This window comes from Nyctereutes procyonoides, unplaced genomic scaffold, assembly GCF_905146905.1.
Source record: "Nyctereutes procyonoides isolate TBG_1078 unplaced genomic scaffold, NYPRO_anot_genome, whole genome shotgun sequence".
NCBI classification, from domain to species: domain Eukaryota; kingdom Metazoa; phylum Chordata; class Mammalia; order Carnivora; family Canidae; genus Nyctereutes; species Nyctereutes procyonoides.
Window position 1 is genome coordinate 24976265 of NW_026575042.1, and position 20113 is coordinate 24996377.

The following is a 20113-nucleotide window of genomic DNA, read 5'->3' on the forward strand; positions in this document are numbered from 1 at the left end:
GGAACTTGCTTTCCTTTTTTTTTTGGAACTTGCTTTCCTAATGACTTTTTAGGTGATACTGTTGCTGTTGGTATTCCACTGCATTCCACGCATCCACCCAGCTAGGGGTTACACTCCTAACACCCAGCTCTACCACATATTTAAAAAGACAACCCTTTATTCCTTGTTCGTATTATATGTTTTCCCACTTTGTGCTTTTGTTTTGTTTCATTCATTTATTTACTCACTTACCCTCTTAGTCTGCTCAGGCTACTGTAACAAAACACCACACCTAGATGGCTTAAACAAGACATTTATTGTTCACAGTTCTGATGGCTGGGAAGTCCAAGATCAAGGTACCAGTAGATTCAGTTCTTGGTGAGGGCCCTCTTCTTGGCTTTGCAGATGGCTGCATTCTCACTGTATGTATCATCACATGGTGGAGAGAGAAAATGCCAGTGTCTCCTCCTCTTCTTGTAAGAGCACTAATTCTATCATGGGGCTCCCTCCTCATGACCTCATATAAACAGAATTACCTCCCAAAGGCCCCACTTCCTAATACTACCACATTAGGGGGTGGGATTTCAACATATGAATTTGGGGGGGGGAAGCAAATGTTCAGTCCATAATAATCATGGATTCTTTCACTCTCAGTCAATGGTTCACTGTTTTATCAAAACATCCCCCATCTTTATTGACATATAATTGGCAAATAAAAATTGTAAATATTTAAGGTTTATAGTGTGATTTTTTTTGATACACTTCATCAAACAGTTTTTTAAAGACCAATGTAACTGATCCTGTCAAATCCTCTCATGGAGCTTATGGTACAAGGTAAGAGAGAAAAAATTTACCATTTTCATTCACACAGTGCTTCAGGGTTTCCAAAGAGAACTCACATGCAAGCTCCCCTTTGATCTTCTCCAGACCCCTGAAAGACCAATGGAACAGAGATTATTTTACACATTTCACAGATAAAGAAATTGATGTCCAGGAAGTAGTTCAACCAAGGTATTGCCAACCCACGTTTTTCCAGTCCCATGTTAGTATTTTTTTCCACCCAATCACACTACTTCGGTCTTGGTTCACTGTATCCCCTCTCTCCCTGCAGCGCAAATTGTATTTCTTCTTTAAAGCCTAATCTGTCACTACCTCCTCCATGAAGCTGTCTGTGATAACTCTAGTTAAAATAATTTCTCCTTCCAATAAATGAAGATAACACTTTTTAAAAATATAGAACTTCTCTTTCTAGATCCCAGTCTCCATGAGAATAGGATCAATACCTCACTCTCCTTTATGTCTCCCATAGCACTCAGGTCTTAGCTTATAGTATATGCCCATTGAAACTCTAAGAAATGAAAAAAGAATAAAGGTTGGAGATGAAAATTCCACCTACTTTCTGAGTCAATGGTTATATTCATTAGATAATCAATGAAGAATAATATATTTGAAGACAAAAGTAGAGTTCTGTGCTATCTCTATTCTCTATCTCCCTAAATAGGGGTAGGGAGTGAAGTGATTGCAGGGTGTCAGGTGTTTTGTGTTATGACATTTTGCCTTCATAACCTACCAGATAAATACTATTGCTCCTGTTTTCAAATGGAGATACGGAAGCCCCCAACTGTTTAACAATTCCCCCAAATTCAGACACTGGTGGCATGTTAGAGAGGGGACCATACCCAATTCTATTTAACCTCATGTGGCAATTATGAACACATGAAATCACCTCCAGTTTTACTATAACAATAATAAATTGTCCAGCACTTATCTACATAAGAAATGAATTCATTGTAGTAATAATCTTGAGGTCGTCTTTTAGTAACATAATCTCTCACCTTATTATTGCCTTGTCATTGATTCACCATTTGTTGAATCTTTTGATCCATTGCAAGAGGGGAAAGGAATTTCACTAATACCATGTGACCAGTCATCACTAATTGCGAAATGCTGGCCTGTCACTTAGACAGTGAATCTCTCTTAACAAGTGGTATTGTGTTATAACAGAACATGCCTATTAGGAAAGAGAGCAGTTAAGGTTTGTGGTAAATCCTGGAAGAAAGTGGGGATGGGGTAGATAAATCCAGAGATAGATCCAGTTCCATGAATAACCCCAAAAGGAACAATGACTTTAGCAACAACATAAAGCTAAGATATTAAAGCAATTTGTTAGACATTTACCATATCATAGAGCTGAGAATTCTTAGAGTTTAACCAAAGGACATTGCTAATGAACATCACAGGGCCTTGACATAGGCAGGTAGGAGACAGACAGCATTCAGGAAATAGATAACTCACCTAGGAGGGCTCATCCCGGGATTCTGCAGCCAAAGTCTTACAAGAGCAGAGACCTACAACATCCTGAAAACCAGATAGACACATCAAAGGTGATTGTTCTCACAAATGTATGAAATACCAATTTGCATCCTTTCCTCTTACAGGTACTGCAATATTTTACCTGGCAAGCACCTGTTAATTTTTAATTGGCAAGAGTTATTGTAAGATCTTATCATTTCATTAGCCATTAAGACAACTAACAGTAAATCTTGGCATCTAATAGACTTTTTTAAAAAAAAAACAATTTCAATGAAACTGTTTCAAGGAATGAAGAAATTCTATAAAAATCTTCCAAACTTTTTGGATCTGTCAGGTGGAAAAAAGTTTCAAAGCACATTTTCAGGCCCCCGGAGTGTTCAATTCAGAAAAATCAAGATACAACAAATGTCCCATTTCATAAACAACCTTCTATTATTATTCAGACTGTCAGATCAGGGAGCCAGAAAAAGTCATTCATCCAGAAAAGGATAAAAATTGGGGAAATAGATAAATATTTTCTCTAAATCACTGACGATTATGTTAATATAATATTGGCTTTGAGGGGCAGTTTCAATCACTCTGGTCCTCAGAGATAAGACACAAGCAGGGAAGCTGAACTTTTCTAAAATAAAAAACATCAGACATTTGATTATCACTGCTTCTTGGAAAGGGTTCAGAAGTGCTTCCTCAGCCAATGGATCTTGGTCCCTAGACATCTCTGCACTGGGGAATTCATAGTAAGGACAAGGATCTATATATAGAAACAAAACCTGTTGCTAATGTGCGTGCATATCAAAGGACTGGCAGGAGGGAATTGTCATTCTGTCTGGTCTAAAATAAGGTATCTTTGTAAAATAACAGTAACCATACTAGATCACGCTTACATATTTAACTTCCAAACACAGTTCTAAATACATTTTAAGCATATTTAATCTTCACAATCACACTATGAGATAATTACTATCATTATCCTCATTTTACAGGATAAGCTTGGAAACTTAGAAACAAAAGTTCAACAACCTGCCCAAGGTCACACACCTAGTAAGTAGTGACACAGGCAGTCTGGCCCCAGAGCCTGGGCTCTTACCCAATATACTCTACTGCATATATATATATATATATAGTGGTATTTTATATATGAAGCAATATATATATATGTATATAAATCACACATTAAAATTTTGAGAAAATGAAATATGGAAGAAGAGAAAAGGAAGATGTGCTACTAATTTCCATAATTATCATTAGCTTTGGGGATATTTGCTTTCAATCATATTTATATGCATTTTTTTATCTGTTGTAATTCTAGGATTTTGATTCTTTTCATATTATATCAGAAATATTTCCTATGCTATTAAAAGTGTTCATGATGTTTATTTTTAATACCTGCATAATATTACATAGACTAGATATATTACTCATTGGCAAGTCTCCAGTTGTTAGCTATTTAGGCTGCTTCCAACAGCCCAGGGCAAATTCAAGTGCAGGCTGTGGAGCCAGAGAGCCTGGTTCAAATGTTTGTTTCTACTCACTAGCTATGTAATCTTGAGCAAGCTACTTGACATCTCAATGTTTCAGTTTTCTTATCTGTAAAATGAGGATATTAGTTGGTAACTACCTCTACCTACTTGGGTTTTTGTGAGAATTAATTACAGTAATTGAAGTAATGCACTTAAACATTGTCTGCACAGGTATTAATATCATAAGTAAGTCTGTAGTGAACATCTTTATACATAAAATAATTACATTAAAAAATTATTTCCTAGACATAAGATTACTGAGTCAAAAGATATGAAACTTTTTTTGTTCTAATATCTAATTTACATTGCCAAAGCAGTTCCAAAAAGTGTTATATAGATTTATATGCCACCAGCTATGTAAGAAGAACCATTTTCCAGCATAGTTTGCTGACTTTGGGTGTTAACATTAAACCTTCTATTGCTTTGCCTTCCAGTTCATCAATCTGTTCTTCAGCTGTTGCTGTTTCTAATCTGCTCTTAAACCCATCCATTGAATTTTAAATTTGTCAGTTCATTTCTCAATTCCAGAATTTCCATTTGATTTTTATCCATAATTACCAATAATATGCTGGAATTCCCTGTCTTCTTGCCTAATTTTGTTAATTTATTAGTCACAGATATTTTAAAGTCTATTATCTGGTCTGTAGGTATGGCTGGTGATTTTATTGCCAGACATTGTGTATGAAAAATTGTAGAGATAATTTGAGCATCTGGGTGATCATGTCTTTGTCAAGTGGTATTTTACCTTAGCTTTTAACAGTTAGGGAAGTGAGATCTCTTATGGATTCTCTGCACTCTGGGTTCTCCACTTCTCAAGCCCTCTCTGTCTTGAGTCTCTGGGATGCTTTTAAACAAATATTTGCCAGATTTTATGCAGGTTTTCCACTTTCTCTCAGAGGATAAGTTGATCTAAATGAAAATAATCCATAACAGCTGGGGATGTAAATCCTTGACATTAATTTTAAAATAATTGATTAAACCTAAATACAGCTTATTTTTGTTTGAGTGTATATTCAATTGATTATTACTAAGGCTGAATGTTTTTGTTTGCAAATGTGTTATATTTCATCTTTTGTGAAATGTGATTTTAGTCTTATCTCATATGTTGACTAAATACGATTCTATTCTTATCTCATGTATTCTTAGCTGTGGAGTTTGTATGAGATACTGTTAATAATATGATTACTAACCCTTTTGTTAGGTTCAAATAATTGTATCTAGCCTACTGTTTGTTTTATTCCTGTCTTAATATAACCAAATCTATTTTATCTTTACTTTGCAATTTGTTACAGCATCCTAAGCCTATAAAACAAATTCCTTTAGGCTTTCTATAGTTTGAGTTTTGCTACTTTATTGTACGTGTACCATGAGTATATAAATTGATTTTTTTTCAGTTAATCAGTCCATATATTATAAAATATTTTCCCTTCCCATTGAGTTGTGTTCTGACATTATCATATATTTCATTATTATATAAGATATAATTTATTTTGACCACATATTTTGCCTTTTTATTTTAATACCAGTATCACATGGTTTTAATTATTATAACTTTATAATATTTTGCCTTTTTATTTTAATGCCAGTATCACATGGTTTTAATTATTATAACTTTATAATATATTTTAATATTTGATAAGATTAGTCTGTCCTCATTACTTTTCTTTCTCAGAACTGATTTCTACTATTCTTGCCTACTTTCTTTTTCCAGATTTATGTCAAAATCACATTCCTCTCACCATTACCTCAAAATGTGAAAAACAAAAGACACATTATTAGTAGAATTCCCATTAAGTCTATACTTTGGAAAGAATTAACCATTTTAAAGTGTTATTTTTTAAGCCAGAAACCAATATTTTGATTAATTTAATATTTTTATAGCTCTCAAAAAGTTTTATTTACATAGGTAACATTTCTTTTTTTTTTTTAAGGTAACATATTTCTTTTACGGTCAGAGTTTTATATATTTTGTTGCTTTGTAAAATAAATCTCTCTTAGAGGTTTACATTTAAGCTAATGGTTGCTAATATTTATAAATATTACTGATTTATGTTAATAGTCACATGTCTGTAATATTTTATTAATTTATTAAGTCTATTCTTATTTTTGTTCACTTCTTTGGGTTTTCAAGCTATAAAAATATTTTTCCAGTCACAATAATAGTGTCTAATTTTTTTATTCTTTATAGGTCTTTTTTCTTTATTATTTTTTTAAAGATTTTATTTATTTATTTGAGAGAGAGAGAGAGAGAAAGAGAGAGAGAGCAAGGATACAACTGGGGTGAGAAGGAGTAGAGGGAGAGGGAGAAGCAGATTCCCTGCTGAGAAGGGAATCCCTCTCAGGGCTCTATCCTAGGACACCAGGACTATGACCTGAGCTGAAGGCAGATACTTAACTGATTGGGCCACCTGGGTGTCCTGAGGTCCTGTTTCTTTAGTATGTTTTATTATGCTGATAAGGGCTTTAAAAATAATGTTTAATAACATTATTATGACAGAACCATTATACCAACTTCTACCCCACCCCTGTTTTTAAACATATATATTTCTAGTATTTTTACATTATTTTAATATTGACTATTAGTTAAAAATATTTGTTATTATGCTAAAAAATAGTTTATTTTTTCTTTTTATCATTTTATCAGGAATAAGTATTAAATTTTATCCAATGCTTTACAAAACAATCTATGAAAATAACCATTTATTTCCTATTTAAGAATATGAAATGTTCATTAGTTTAGTTTCTAACTTTAAGTTTTGCACTGTTTGGGAATACATTATTTTCATTTTTTTGCTACAATGAGCTCTATTGCATTTTTAAAAAGCATGTTAAATTATTTTAGATTTATGCTTATTTAATGCATTATTTTTCAGTGCCATTATTCCTTTATATTACATTAATAATAGTTATAAAAAAACCCTTTTTGTCTTATTTACTTTTTTTGAAAAAAATTCTGTTCGTGACCATGTTAGGCTGCAAAATCTTTGCCCTTTAAATAAGTATTTCCATGTCATTTTTCTTTAAGTATGACTCTTAAGCACCACCAAATCATAATACTTTCATTTTAATTTAATGTGAAGATCTTTCCATTTGAATAGAAAAATTTAAGACATTTATACTTGTCATAATTTCTTAAGCTTGATTGCACTTATTTCATACTTTCTTCTTTTCAATAATTCCTTATTGTTTCCTTTCCATTTTGTCTTTTGAACTGTTTTGTTTATTTTATCTCCTACAATTATTTATAAAATATTCTTCTTCCATTCAACTAGTATCTATATTAAATTATTCACAACTATCCTCAAATGCATTTTTATCCAATGATTTAAAAATAAAGCAACAGCAGTGCCTGGGTGGCTCAGTCAGTTAGGCATCAGACTCCTGATTTCAGCTCAAGTCATGATCTCATGGGTTATAAAACTGAGCCCCATGTTGCACTTTCCTGGTCACTGAGGATTCTGCTTGAGATTCTATCCCTCTGCTCACCCTCCCCTTCTCCTTCCCTACCCCTAGTTCATGCATGCACTCTCTCTCTCTCTCAAATAAATAGATAAATCTTAAAAATAAATAAATAAATAAAAATAAAGCAACAACCTCTAATGCTTTTATTTTCTCCATCTCCTCTTCCTCACTGTGGTTATTAGTTACAGACTATTCTTTTAAAAATTTAAAAACCAAAAAAAAATAAAAAATAAAAAAAATTTAAAAACCTCCTTTTAGGATTATTTTATTAGAAACATTGCTCCCTTAGTAAAGAAAAACATCTAGTCACTAACATCAATTCTTAATTCACTTCAATTTTACCTATATTTTATTCATTTATTACTTCATCTTGACCCTCAATTCTTAGTCAGCGCTAAGCTTTTTTCTTGGAATTTCCTTTCTTGATTTTTTATATATCTGAACACTTAGTGATCTAGACAATAGCTCTTTGCAATTTTTGCAAAGTACTCTTAGTTGTTATGCCTTCCAACACCTTCCCAGTTTAAATATATTCTTCCATTGCTTTTATATATGAGCCAATAATTGGTTATGCATAATACTTAAAGAATCAAGCTTGTTTTGCTTAAAATTATGTAAAAGTTTACCTATAGACTAGTTATGAAGTTTTTCTTCTGTATCTCTAATTTCTGCAAAACAGAAATTTCATCTACTGAAATTTTCATTTAGTCATAATCTATTCTTATTTTTACCTGTTCTTGTTTAATTAAAAACAATATAGTCCCTCCTGCTATATTGTTATAATTACATTCCTAAAAAGCCTCATATTATCAGAAGGTTATTATAAAAACAATTATTTCAAGGAGAAAAGGGGCTGGGGCTAAGTAGTTTCAAATGCACAATAATAAGATAATTTCACTACCATAATTTCAATAAATGCATTTTTATATTTCTAAGTATTTTTAACTCAAATTGTAAGTAATAAGTTGGTCTATCAAAACCAGTAAATATGATTCTCAACATTGCCAATCAAGTAATGTAAGACTTACAGTGTAAAGTAAACCCAGATCTTAGATAATGGGTTACTAGGACCATAAAATAAAGTATCTTACAGTTTGTAGCTCTCCAAGGTAAAGAAAAATCTATAATACCAACTGATCAACCAGCCATTCAAACAAATCTATTTCAAATATTTTTATGTAGTAACTGGATTTCTACGTATATAACTATAGTCCTAATTATGCTATCATGTTAAAGCCAATAATAGCATATATAATGCAAATGATGTACCTTAATGTATCCATGATGCTGTCTCCAATTCCATCTATAAAAGTCACAGGAAGTGGGAAAAATGATTGAACTTGCATATGGAAACAACCAGTTTCTGGTATACTTCGTGTGCTAGAATATGTTCATTGTTCCATTTTCAAAAACTGCAAGGACATCCAACAGAGTGGGAGCCCAAGAGGAGAAGACCCCATGTCTTTAATGTGCTTCCACAAAATTCCTCTTTTCTAAGCTTGAAGATCAGCTTCTAGCATTTATATTACAAGTCATTGGTGCACAAAGCCCAAGAAGCCATCAAAGGGGAAGTCTTCTGCTTGACCATTAAATTTTGGAAATGCAATGCTGGCCAGTAAAGACTTATACTCTGCTAGCATAGGAAAATCCCAAAGTGTGTCATGGCCAGCAACATAGAAGGCCATAGGAGCATGTTAGAGAGCAAACTGGAATTGATGAAGTGGACTCTTCATTCTTTCCACTCTCTAGAATATGCTTATTTCTTCTATTTTTATTGTTGATTCATAAAATTCTTTTTCAGGTGGTTCTAAATCTTTTAAAAGTAATTCACCAGAAGAATGTTCATATACTGCAACTTATTTGTGTCTTCCCAGAAGTTTCCCCAAATTGGAATCTTAAAATATGCATATTGGAATGAAAAAAAAAAACAGCTTAAAAACAGTTTTGTTAAATGTCTGTTTTTTTAATTTAATGAATGATTTTAAAAATTAGCTTTATTGTTTTTTAATTTACCATCTGTTAACTCAATAAATATGAGTTCTTAAAGTTAACCTAATTGTCTTGGAATTTGCTGTTTTTGAAGCTGATTAAAGTTATTTAAATTAATTTTATTGTATATCCAGACTAGAACAAAGCATGTCTGCATTTGAATAGATCTTGGCTAATAATTTACAAATAAATGTGCCCATTTTTAAAACAGACTAATTTTGTTTATGGTCCTTAATATATATCAGTCAACTAGAGATGCAGAGATGCTGATATTAGACACTCAAAGGGATAGTATATTAATATACTGAAACTAGTAACCATTAAAAACTGACCAAGTAGAAATTTCCATCAACTCTGTCTTTTGTCTAATAAAGAGGAAGTGTAGAGAGAATATCAACTGGAATGCTATTTCTTTTCACTCTACATTCTCATGGATGAAAGGAGTTGCTATGTTTCTTAAATATCATCCTGCCTCTGGTCATAGTTTATTAACTAAGGGTGGTCACTGGATCCAAATGAGCCAATCAGACTCATCCCTAAGAACTATGAAGACAGAATGATGGCCCTTTCTCTGGGTGGCTTGACTGAAACATCCATGGTTCAAGAGCAGGTGGCAATCATGATCTGCTATGTAACTGAGGAGAAGAAGGAACTGACTGTATTGCCATGAGAAAGAGAAGAAATATGGAGAAAGAGGAATGACTGGGTTCTCTGTAGCACTTGAATGCATTTTTTCCTGAAACCACACTGCACCGTTAACTTTGGATTCCACAAAAAGCTCGTGTGCTTTTCCCTTTCTGCTTATGCTCACAGAGTCAGTTTCTATCATTTATAAGTCAAAATAACTTGAACTAATGCACAGGAGAGGAAATCTCACTGGCAGTAATGATTGTTTAATCATGGGTTGTTAGGCTATACTCCTCCCCCTGCTTTCTTTCAGATGGGTTCTTAATTTTAACATTTAATTTAGCTAGTCTTTCTTTTATGGTTATTGCTTCTTTGGCTTATCTAAGAAACTTTTGTCTATCTCCAAGTAATGTTTTCCTCCAAAACTTTATGGTTTTAATTCTACATTTAGATCTATAATCCACTGGCAATGAATTTTTGTGTATGGTATGAGGTAGGGATCAAGGTTTTTCATTTGTTTCTTTGTTTCTGTATGGATATCTAGTTATCCTAGCACCATTTTCTGAAAACACTTTCTTTTGTGTATTGGGTTACTTTGGTGGAGGTGGAAGTTGGGGAGGTGGGGTCATCTGAAGACCATCTGAAACTAAACTAATGACTCAATATTAAAACGTTGAGGCAGACTTATTTTATTAACCTTATTAATGAGTTAAGAAAATACAAGTAACTTCTTCACTTAAAAGAATGAGTTAATAATTCATCAGAATTTACTTCTTCTATAAACTTGCATGTAATATACCTAAAATATATCTCATGACTAATAGTCAAATCTGTTTTCTTTTCCATGCTGTTGCTGGTTTACCCCTTTCCATTGTCCATATAATATGCATCCATTTATGTTCCAAATATTAAAAAGGAGCCAGGCATACTAAGATCCAGGCTAGGACTATATCTATTACATGGAACAAACTACATATGTCCAAGAATACTAAATAAAACAAAACTGACAACCAAGTCAAACCAGGTTTCAACCAGTGCGTCCCTTTTCTGTATACCATACCTGGAATTTTTACTGCCTTTTCAATTGTATACATCAGCTTCTAAGTTGTCTCATGAAGATCTAAAAGTAATAATATTATTGTATGTTCGAGATGACCTCAAAATGATCTCAAAATCCATTGATTCTCAATGTGCAAGTCACAGATGACCTACATACAAATCATCTTCATGACACACATAAAAATATTTAATATTTGCCCAAAACTCTGGGATAAATGTATGAGGCAACTGGCTCAGAAACTCGAGTATCCTAAGCCCTTCCCAGGCTCTGGTCGGTAGGCTGAAAGTACTTCTAGAAAATGTACTGTAGTGGATGGAAAATCTGTAGGTTTGTCTAATAAGAATTCCCTATTTCTGGAAAAATTATCCCCAATTTATCTTGGAGAACAATACCTCCCTAAATCCCAGCCTATACAGTTTGGGTGTAGTTCTTTTGGTGGAAACTTTGAGAAAGAGGAGTGCACTTTGTTGGAGTTTCTACATCAAGAAGAATAGAAACTTGGAGGGACTAGCTTAATACAGTAAAGGGAAAACTAGACTAAGAATAAAGTTAAAACAGAAGTTGACACAGAAGAAAGCAGAAACGAGATAGTTGGTGACATTATTTGAGCAGATAGATCTAACTATGCCTTAAGTACTTCTTACACTGTATTTTCCAACTTATATGTGTATATTTTGATGAGAGTCGGATAAAAAGTGAAACAAAACTTTCATTTATGATTTGGATTTCTGCCTCTTTCAACCCAAGTTTCCTGAATTCATATGGATCACTGGATCTCTGCTTTATTTCTACCAAATCTGAATTTATGGACATGGAGCCAAGGAATCTGCATTTTAAAAAGCATTCTATTTAATTCCTATACACACTAAAGTTTGAGATCTACCAGGATGTGGGGATTAGGAGTGAAAGAACAAAGATTCCCCATCTTGATGTTTGTTGACATCAACAAAAATAGTTATAGAATCAGAACTAGAGTCCAGTTCTCTTTTCTTCCTGGTGACTTGATCTCCCTAAGGTCATGCCCCATTACGTTTTTCCCTACTCCAACAAATTTTTCATCTAAAATATAAACATTTACTAATGGCAAAGATTCTACATTTGGGCAGCATTCATAGTATATAAAAATAGGAGGTGCTTTAACAATTTTAACATAAATGTTACTAGTGAATATGTTCTGGACTTGGCAAACATTTCCACAAAAGTTATAAAAGAGAGAAAGCATTCCACTATGTGTGTAGCTGTTTTAATAGAAAAATAATTTCTTCCAAAATCTTTCAGTAAAAAATAAATATTCCATAAATAGAGGCCATAATTCTTCTCTGGCTTTGAGTCCCCTTGGCACTACAGCAAGTCACCCAGGAGTACTTGCTTCTTTCTACTCCACTTGCATTCCAGTCAATTCACTTTCTATTCCAGTTTACATCCCAGGACTTCCTCTCTATTAGAATAATAATGACAACAACAACATTAACAAAAGAAATCATAGTCTTTATTGACTACTAACTGTGTTGAAGCACTGGCATTTGCTAACTCCAGGAGGTAAATACAATTATAATCCCCACCACATGGATGAGGAAGTTGAGGCAGAAAACTAAGAGACTTGATCAAGGTCATGCTAGTAAGTAGTTGAATCTGGATTAGAATCCAGGTGGTTGGACACCTAAGGCTGTTTTGCCTACATGTATATGCATTTTGTCTAAATATATATATATATTTTTTTTTCTCTGAAGTTCACTTAAAATATTATAATCTGCTCATGTTTCTTCTTTGTATTCAAAACTCATGGAACACATAAAATGGGTTTTATTGTCCATAAATTATATCTTAAGAAAGTTGAATTAAAAAATTTCAATTTGTAAAGCCAAATTGCTAAGAATTTAAAGACTTGATTGTCTAATGAATTGAGTGGCTTTAAGAATATGGATGTGCCCCTGTATATATATATATTTTGTGTGTGTGTATAATTATATATGTATTATACACACATAATATATAAAATAATATATACAAAATACATAATATATATATTATATATAGATACATATACATTATATATATGTATTATATACATATTATATATAAAATACTATATAGTGTTTGGCCTTCACTAAAAATATGCATAAGCTATACAAAAGGGTCTAGTGTAGTTTTACAAAGCCTGGGAGTATGGACTTTTAGGGCCTAGTACAAGAATCATGTGTTTAGCTGGTATTCCTTTACAAGGTAGGATCAGTATGCTTAGCCCTAGATAATATTCTGATGCTGTGCTGATCTTTATGTCCTACTCTAAATGATTTATGCGTTTTTAAAAACCAATAATATTTACCACAGAGAGAAAAATTACATATGATCAATATAAGATCATTGTGCTCTTGAAAAATTAACAGTCCAACAAAGGAAGCATATGGCATAAGGAGCCCTCAAAAAGTGTGCCCTCCTTCTAAAACTTTAACTTCTCTTTCATCCATTAGCTCTTGAAATATTTATCAGGTGCCCCCTATATACATGAAAAGTTGTACATTATAAAAAGGGCAGTGTTATTAAGGGCTTTGCATCATCCTCAAATGATATGATGGAGTATCAGCTATAGCCTCCAGACTTTTCCTTTCCACTATGCCACCAGAGAGATCTATTATTTTTAAGATTTTTATTTTTAAGTACTCCCAGCATGGGGCTTGAACCCACAACTCTGAGATCAAAAGTCACAGGCTTCACCAACTGAGCCAGCCAGATCCCCTCAAAGTGAACTTTCTAAAGAGTTCTGATAGTATTACCCCCATCCTTACAATTTTTAATGACTCCCTATCTCCTATAGTAGGAGACATTTGATTGTTGGTCTTTAACCTGATTTTTATCTGTACAGGTTTTCACCCCACATGTGTACTTTGAAATGTGGGTAAGTTCTCAACATTTAATATTTCAATTTTTCATATAAAACCAAATTAGCAACTTCTCCTTAACAATTTGAAGACCAGGGGCACCTGGGTGGCTCAGTCCATTAAGCGATGGATTCTCGATTTTGGCTCAGGTCATGATCTTAGGGTCCTGGGATGGACATCCTAAGTGCCTTTACTCATACTGGTCTCACTGCTTGAAATATCCTCTATCCTCCTTCTGCCAAGAAGAGTCTCACTTTTCCTCAGGACTTGGTTCAATTCTGCTACAGAACTTTCCTAAATCCAGCAGAGTTATTTACTTCTTCCCAAGTGTTCCCACAGCACTTTGTGCCTCTACTAGCATTGAAATGACTTTTCTTTCTGTGTGCCCAACTGGAAAACATATTTCTTGAAAAAAAAAACTCTTAATTATCTCCATAAACGCGGTCCTTAATAGAGTATCTGGCATCAATACATGAGTTATTTATTGAATGAACAAAAAGATGCATAAGTGAATGAATGAATGAATGGATGAATACTTCCAAGAGAGTTTTTTATTTGTGTTGCAAAATTTTGATATTTAAAATAAGGGAAGTAACTACTCAAGACAAAATTTCAAAATTTGATAATGATCATGACATTTTCAGATAACACCTCCCCCCCCCCCCCAGATAACACTTCTTAAAAGTTCCTGTTCATGGCACCCTTTCTCGGAAAACAAGTCTTGAAAAATAAAATACATACAATATTAGGAAATACATATAGAGTGGCTTAAAATTGATAGGGTGCCACAATTTTGGGGGAAGGGATATGGGGCTGTAGTACTTCATTCAAAGAGAAGTCACAGCATGCACGTCTCCCTATAATTTGATGGCCTCTCTGGAGCTTACCCTGAAGAATGGAACATTTAGGCCACGAAGGAGCAGGGTGGGGTCACTTACCTAGAGAATATTGGCGCAAAGAGTCACTAAGAGTGTGTTAGTCCTTAAAAGTTGTGCAGCATAGCTCTCTACTTTGGGGCACGAGGTAGGCAGCACGATGTGGCCTCATTGTGATGATTCAATGAAGCCATGCAACTAGTCCTGGCCAACTAGGTTGAAGCCCAAATGATGTGTGTCACTTCTGGCCATAGGATTTAAATGCCAGCCTGACACCCTCTGGAGTAATCTTTATTCTCCCCATAGCAACGTAAAACATTCAAGATGGCAACTGTTCTATCAGTCTGGAATCCTGATTGAGGAGACATGGAACAGATCAACTGACTTGCAGCGGACTCACCACAACCTGGAAAACAATTTTTGTCATTGTAGATAATCAAACGCTGGAACTGCCTGTTATCCTGGCATAAGATAGCCTCTCCTGACTAACATAACAGATTTGCTCTGTTTGGCAGAACTAAGACTAGTGGTTGGAAGTTTTAGGGTTTATAGGATTTAGGAGTTTTAGGGTAGAAAGTTTGAGGGAAGTCTGCATCAATCTTGTTCAATTTTTAAAAATGTAATGAAGTATATAAAGATGGAATGAATTACTTAGGATTCTCTTTATTTATACCCACGGTATGCAATCAAGCTTTATTTACCCTGTGGTAACTATTCTGTAGATAAAATGCCTTTATGTAGGTAAGTGGTGAGTTCCCCCTCACTCCCTATGCTTGCCTTGATACCCCCTGAAGGTTTGACTGGACAAATTAAGTTCAAAAATACATTCCAACCAGGCATCTATTTCCTCTGGTCTACAAGAGAAAAAAAGTATTTTCTCAAATATTCTTTTGATTCCATCCATTTACTGATCCATTAAGTTGTCTTTTCACATTTTGAGGTCATCTTGCCACCAAACAAATTCCTTGAAGGCCAATACTGTTTTATCCCTCCTTGGCATCTTTCTCACACTATTTAGTAGGCAATATTTGTGGTATATCCTCCTGGGAAAATAATCAGCTTTTGACACTAGTTATTATTATTGACCATTTGCTATGTCTCCGATTTACTTGTCTTTCAACCATTTAAATCAGATTTGGACTTGCTAAAAAAAAAAAATCTAGAAGCAGAAATATATTACCCTAATAACTTTCAGGCAAAATATCTTTTTCTTCTGGAAAAAAAAAAAAGGCTTACCCTAGTACTATTGAATTTGTGGCCAATTACAATATTTCATTAACATCTTAATTCGGTAAGTATTTAATGTATTTCTACTATGTGCCAGGGGGCAGGGTTTACAAAAGAGTTTATCAAGTTATGTTACTTAATGCACTGTACGCATCATTACATAATTCTGTATTATAATAGAGCCTGTGAGCTCTCTGTTCAAGACTATTTAGGGGAAAAAAAGCAAATTCAAAAGGTTGGGGCAAAATGTTCCCTTGGTTTAATGCAGGGGAGCATATCACACTTTCGATTCAGGGGACTTACTTGATAACTCTGGGGAATAAATGAGTGTGTAAGAGTGTGTAAGGGAGAAAAGAACAATCCCCCCTCTTTTTTTTTTTTTTTAATTTCAATTTCTGTTAAGCTTCATTTCAGCCTTTCAGAATTGGAGAATCAGCTGCCTGCTATAAGAAATTGCTAATAAGCAGTAATTAAAGACTGAGAATTTATTCTTTCCATTCCAAACCTGATGTCATTCCCAGATGGAGATATTGGTACTGGTTAGGCAATTCAGCATTTTGGTAAATTAAGGCAGGAGACTTTGTGACTCTTGGGTCCTATGCATGCAGAAAGTGGTCCAGGAAGGAAAACTTGTATTTTGTTTTGCCCATGGCATTTATACCTTATCGCTTTGCTTTACAGAACCAGGAGCTGAGGTGGGCACTTCCACCTTAGAAACCAGGGGCTAGTTCTGTAAAATAACACTAATTCATAAACTTTTTATATTCTTATATCTTTGGAATTATGGTCTCTGCATAAAATGACAACTGAAAAAGATGGACATTCCAGGGAATCCAATACCACTGATAGGAAAGAACTGGCATATCAGAAAGCAGCATGAATACAAGCGCTATCCTCCTTTATTTAGAAAAACCACACAAAAATACAGCACAGTTGATGTGCTGTTACCAGGACTTGAAAGTAGAATCAACCACTGTGTAAAAGATAAAATAAGACTGCACGAATATGAGGATTTTCCCAGCGTGCTTTATTCATAGACATCTGACAGAAGAGGACCTAACAGAGCTTTTAGGAAAAACTGAATTCTCAGCCCACAGTCACTTTCCAGGAACTTCACTGCAAACAGTGCTCTGCGCTGGCGGGATGGAGATCTTAGCAATCTCCCTCCTGCTTCCATAGTTTCCTTCTCTCTAAATACAATTACGTATGGGGACTTAATGAGAGAGCAAGCCTTGTGTGAAAGGAACTCAAGAAAGTGCAGCTTCTAAAAATACACCGAGGAGGCTCTACAGTCCTTATTGTTACAAACTGACGTTTTGCAGTTCAAGCTATGAACCTAACAACTACACACACACCGAAGGGGGGAAAAAAGTAGACTATGTTTCCTTTCTGTAATCCCCTTAACTTCGAGTAAACAGTAGTAATTTTCTGTTGTCATACTCAATGCAAATTTCCCAAAGACGACAGAACACAACACAAAAGACCTGTTAGCTTCCTAGGAGCTGGGTGGGGGCGGTGGGTGGGGGTGGGGGTGGGGGTGGAGGATGGCTGGATGAGAGGGGCGAAGTTGATGGAGTTCTCCTTCTCTGCTCAGCCTGGGGTCCTGAACCTCCAAGTCACTCTGCCGTCGTAGAGGTTTTTGAAGTTTCATTCACCTTCTGGAAAGGCTCCCTTGCCCCTCTTCTCCGCGAGCCCCCCTGTCACCACAGTCTCATCACTTTGCCTCCTCCTTTGCTTCCAGCTTCTTGGAGAAACTGGACCTCACTTTAGGGGTCTTTTCCCTGCGGATTTTAAAGAAGCGGCCGACAGAAGGATACCGCTTCAACAGCCGGGCAGGGGCGCGGGGTTGGGGTCTGCAAGAGCAACCCCGCCTTCTCCTTCCACCACGTGCTCCTCAGTTGGGGTGCAGCACTCCTGGATGGGGTGCAGAGAGGGGCGCGGACAGGGTGGAGGGAGATGGACCGTGCAGACTGAGAGGGGAGGAGGCCCCCTAAGGAGAGATCGTCTCCACCGAACATGAACGAGAGAAAAAAAAAAAAAACTGGCCCACATGCCCCTAGTGGGGAGCGATACACCCCACGCGGGCTGGGTTTGGGGGTGGGGGGTGCGTAGGGCCCTCTCACCTGACTTCCTCCTCCCCTGGCACACGCACTGCAATCGCCCGCTTCTCCCCCACCCCCCCCCAAAAAAAGCTCAGCCAAACAACGAACAACAAGAGGAAGCCGCAGGCGGCAAGAGGAGGGGTGCGCGTGGTGGGGGCCCGGGAGAGGTGAGGGGGGCAGGGTCGGCGGGCGTCGAGAACCGCGCCGCGCACCCCTCTGCGCACTCCCGGGCGCCCACACTTACCCCTAGCGGCTGAGGGTCCGGTCTTCGGCGCCAATCCCGGCGCGCGCCTCTCGCCCGCCCTCGCCCCTCGGGCCCGCCGCCCCCCACACCCCGGCCGGCGCGCGGGGAGGGAGCCTGGGAGCCGAGCGCAGCGGCGGCGGCGGCGGCGGCGGCGGCGGCGGCGGCGGCTCGGGCTCGGGCTCGGCTCGGCTCGGGCTCCAGCGCTCCGTGCAGCCGGCGGCCGCCGAGGCTCCGCCGCCAGGGGGAGAAGCCGGGGCGGGCGCTGGGGAGGCGGGCCGGGCCCTCGCCGCCCCGCCGGCCAGCCCGCTCGCACCAGCCCGGGAGCGGCGGCGGCGCGGGGTCCGCCGAGCCCCCGGGCGCGGCGCGCGGGGCCGGAGCAGCCGCGGCTGGATGCGCGCCCCGGGGGGCTGCGGGCTCCCGCGGGGGGCGCCCCGGCCGCTCCCGTGCGCCTCCAGACTGCGGGCGCCGCGGCCGCCGAGCGGAGAGCAGCTCCCGCCGGCCCCTTCCCCCTCCCGCCCCCGCCGCCGCCCCCTCCCCCTCCCCCTCCCCCCGTTAACATCCCCTCCCTCCCCCCTTCCTTCCCTCGGCCCCGCGCGCTCGCTAGCTCGCTCCTCGTCTCGCTCTCCCCTTTAAACGCCCACTTCGGATGGGGAAAGAAGACAACTTGAAGTCAAGTTGCAATTAACTTCCGCGGCAGCCGCAGCTCCGGCGGCGGCGGCACAGGAGGCAGAAGCCGCCGCCTCGCAAGTCCGACGCGGGCGCGCCCGGCCGGGGAGCTGCTCCTGGTCGCGGGCCCGCACTCGACAGCCACCGCCGCCCCCAGCGCCCATGCCTGAGTGAGTTCTGCTCCTTTGCCTCCCTTCCCACCCCCCCACCCCCGCCCCGTATTCTTGCTCGCGAATCCCTGTCTCTCTGTTTTCGGAATCGATCCAAACTTCTCCGTGGCACCCACCCCGGCGCCCCTTGCCGGGGCCGCGCGGTGGCCCTCCCGCCGACGGGTGGCGGCCGGGCCCCCCGAGCCCCTTCCCTTCTCTCGCGCGCGGCCGAACCCCGGAGGGGCGGGCCGGTAGAGCGTGGGAGAGCACCCGGGACGGGGGGCTTGGAGATGCCATTCATTCCCCCTCAGGGTGTGGGCACCCTGACACACCTGCCCGACGGACCCTGGTGGACAAACCCCCTCAGGTCATCCGTACGACCGCTCTTCGGAAGAGAAAAGGGGGAGCCGAGAAGAGCGAAGGAAGCAAACGGGAAAAGGGAGAGGAAGCCTCTCCGTGCGCCCCGGAGCTGGGTTGGCAGAGAGGTGCCCGGCAGAGCAGGCTGGGGGAGCGGGGACGGTCCCCGCCGGATCGCAAGTGAGCTCAGCATCCTTCCCCGGTCCGTCTCCTTCCTCCTCCGCCCCCCGCCCGCGCGGCTGCTTGGGAGCGGCGGCGGAGAGGGGCCTAGGAAGTTGGTGGCAACTTCTCCATCCCGGGGACGCCCGGCGCCGGGCGCTCAAGTTGGAGCCGGGATTCTGAAAGCCGCGGCACTCCGCGTTTTGAGTCCCCGCCGGAGGTAGTGAGGTCGGCCCGAAGGGGCTCCTGGAGCGACTGCAGGTTTGCAGTAGGGCTGGAAGGCAGGAAGAGGCGCTGCCCTCTGTGCAGGGCTGACACATCGCAGGTGCGGCCTCAGGGCCCGCACCGTGTCTCCCTCCTGCGGTCCCGACCCGAGCGTGGCGGCCTCCTCCGGGCGCTTCCCTGCGGAGGCTCCCGGGGCGGCGGAGCGTGGGTTTGGGCAACCACCGTAAGGGGGGCGAAGCAGGCAGGTGGCAGGTACGGGGAGCGACACGCGCCTACCGGG

The 20113-nt window shown here is 39.0% G+C and overlaps 1 long non-coding RNA gene across 1 annotated transcript; it reads right to left on the reverse strand.

Annotated features, from left to right (window-relative positions):
• Positions 1-276: 276 nt before the first annotated feature.
• LOC129507189 (uncharacterized) lies at positions 277-18341 on the reverse strand. The gene is made up of 4 exons (XR_008663937.1): positions 18278-18341; positions 2275-2337; positions 834-910; positions 277-399 (listed from the first exon to the last, which is right to left on the reverse strand). It is a non-coding gene; the product is annotated as an uncharacterized LOC129507189 (long non-coding RNA).
• Positions 18342-20113: the final 1772 nt, after the last annotated feature.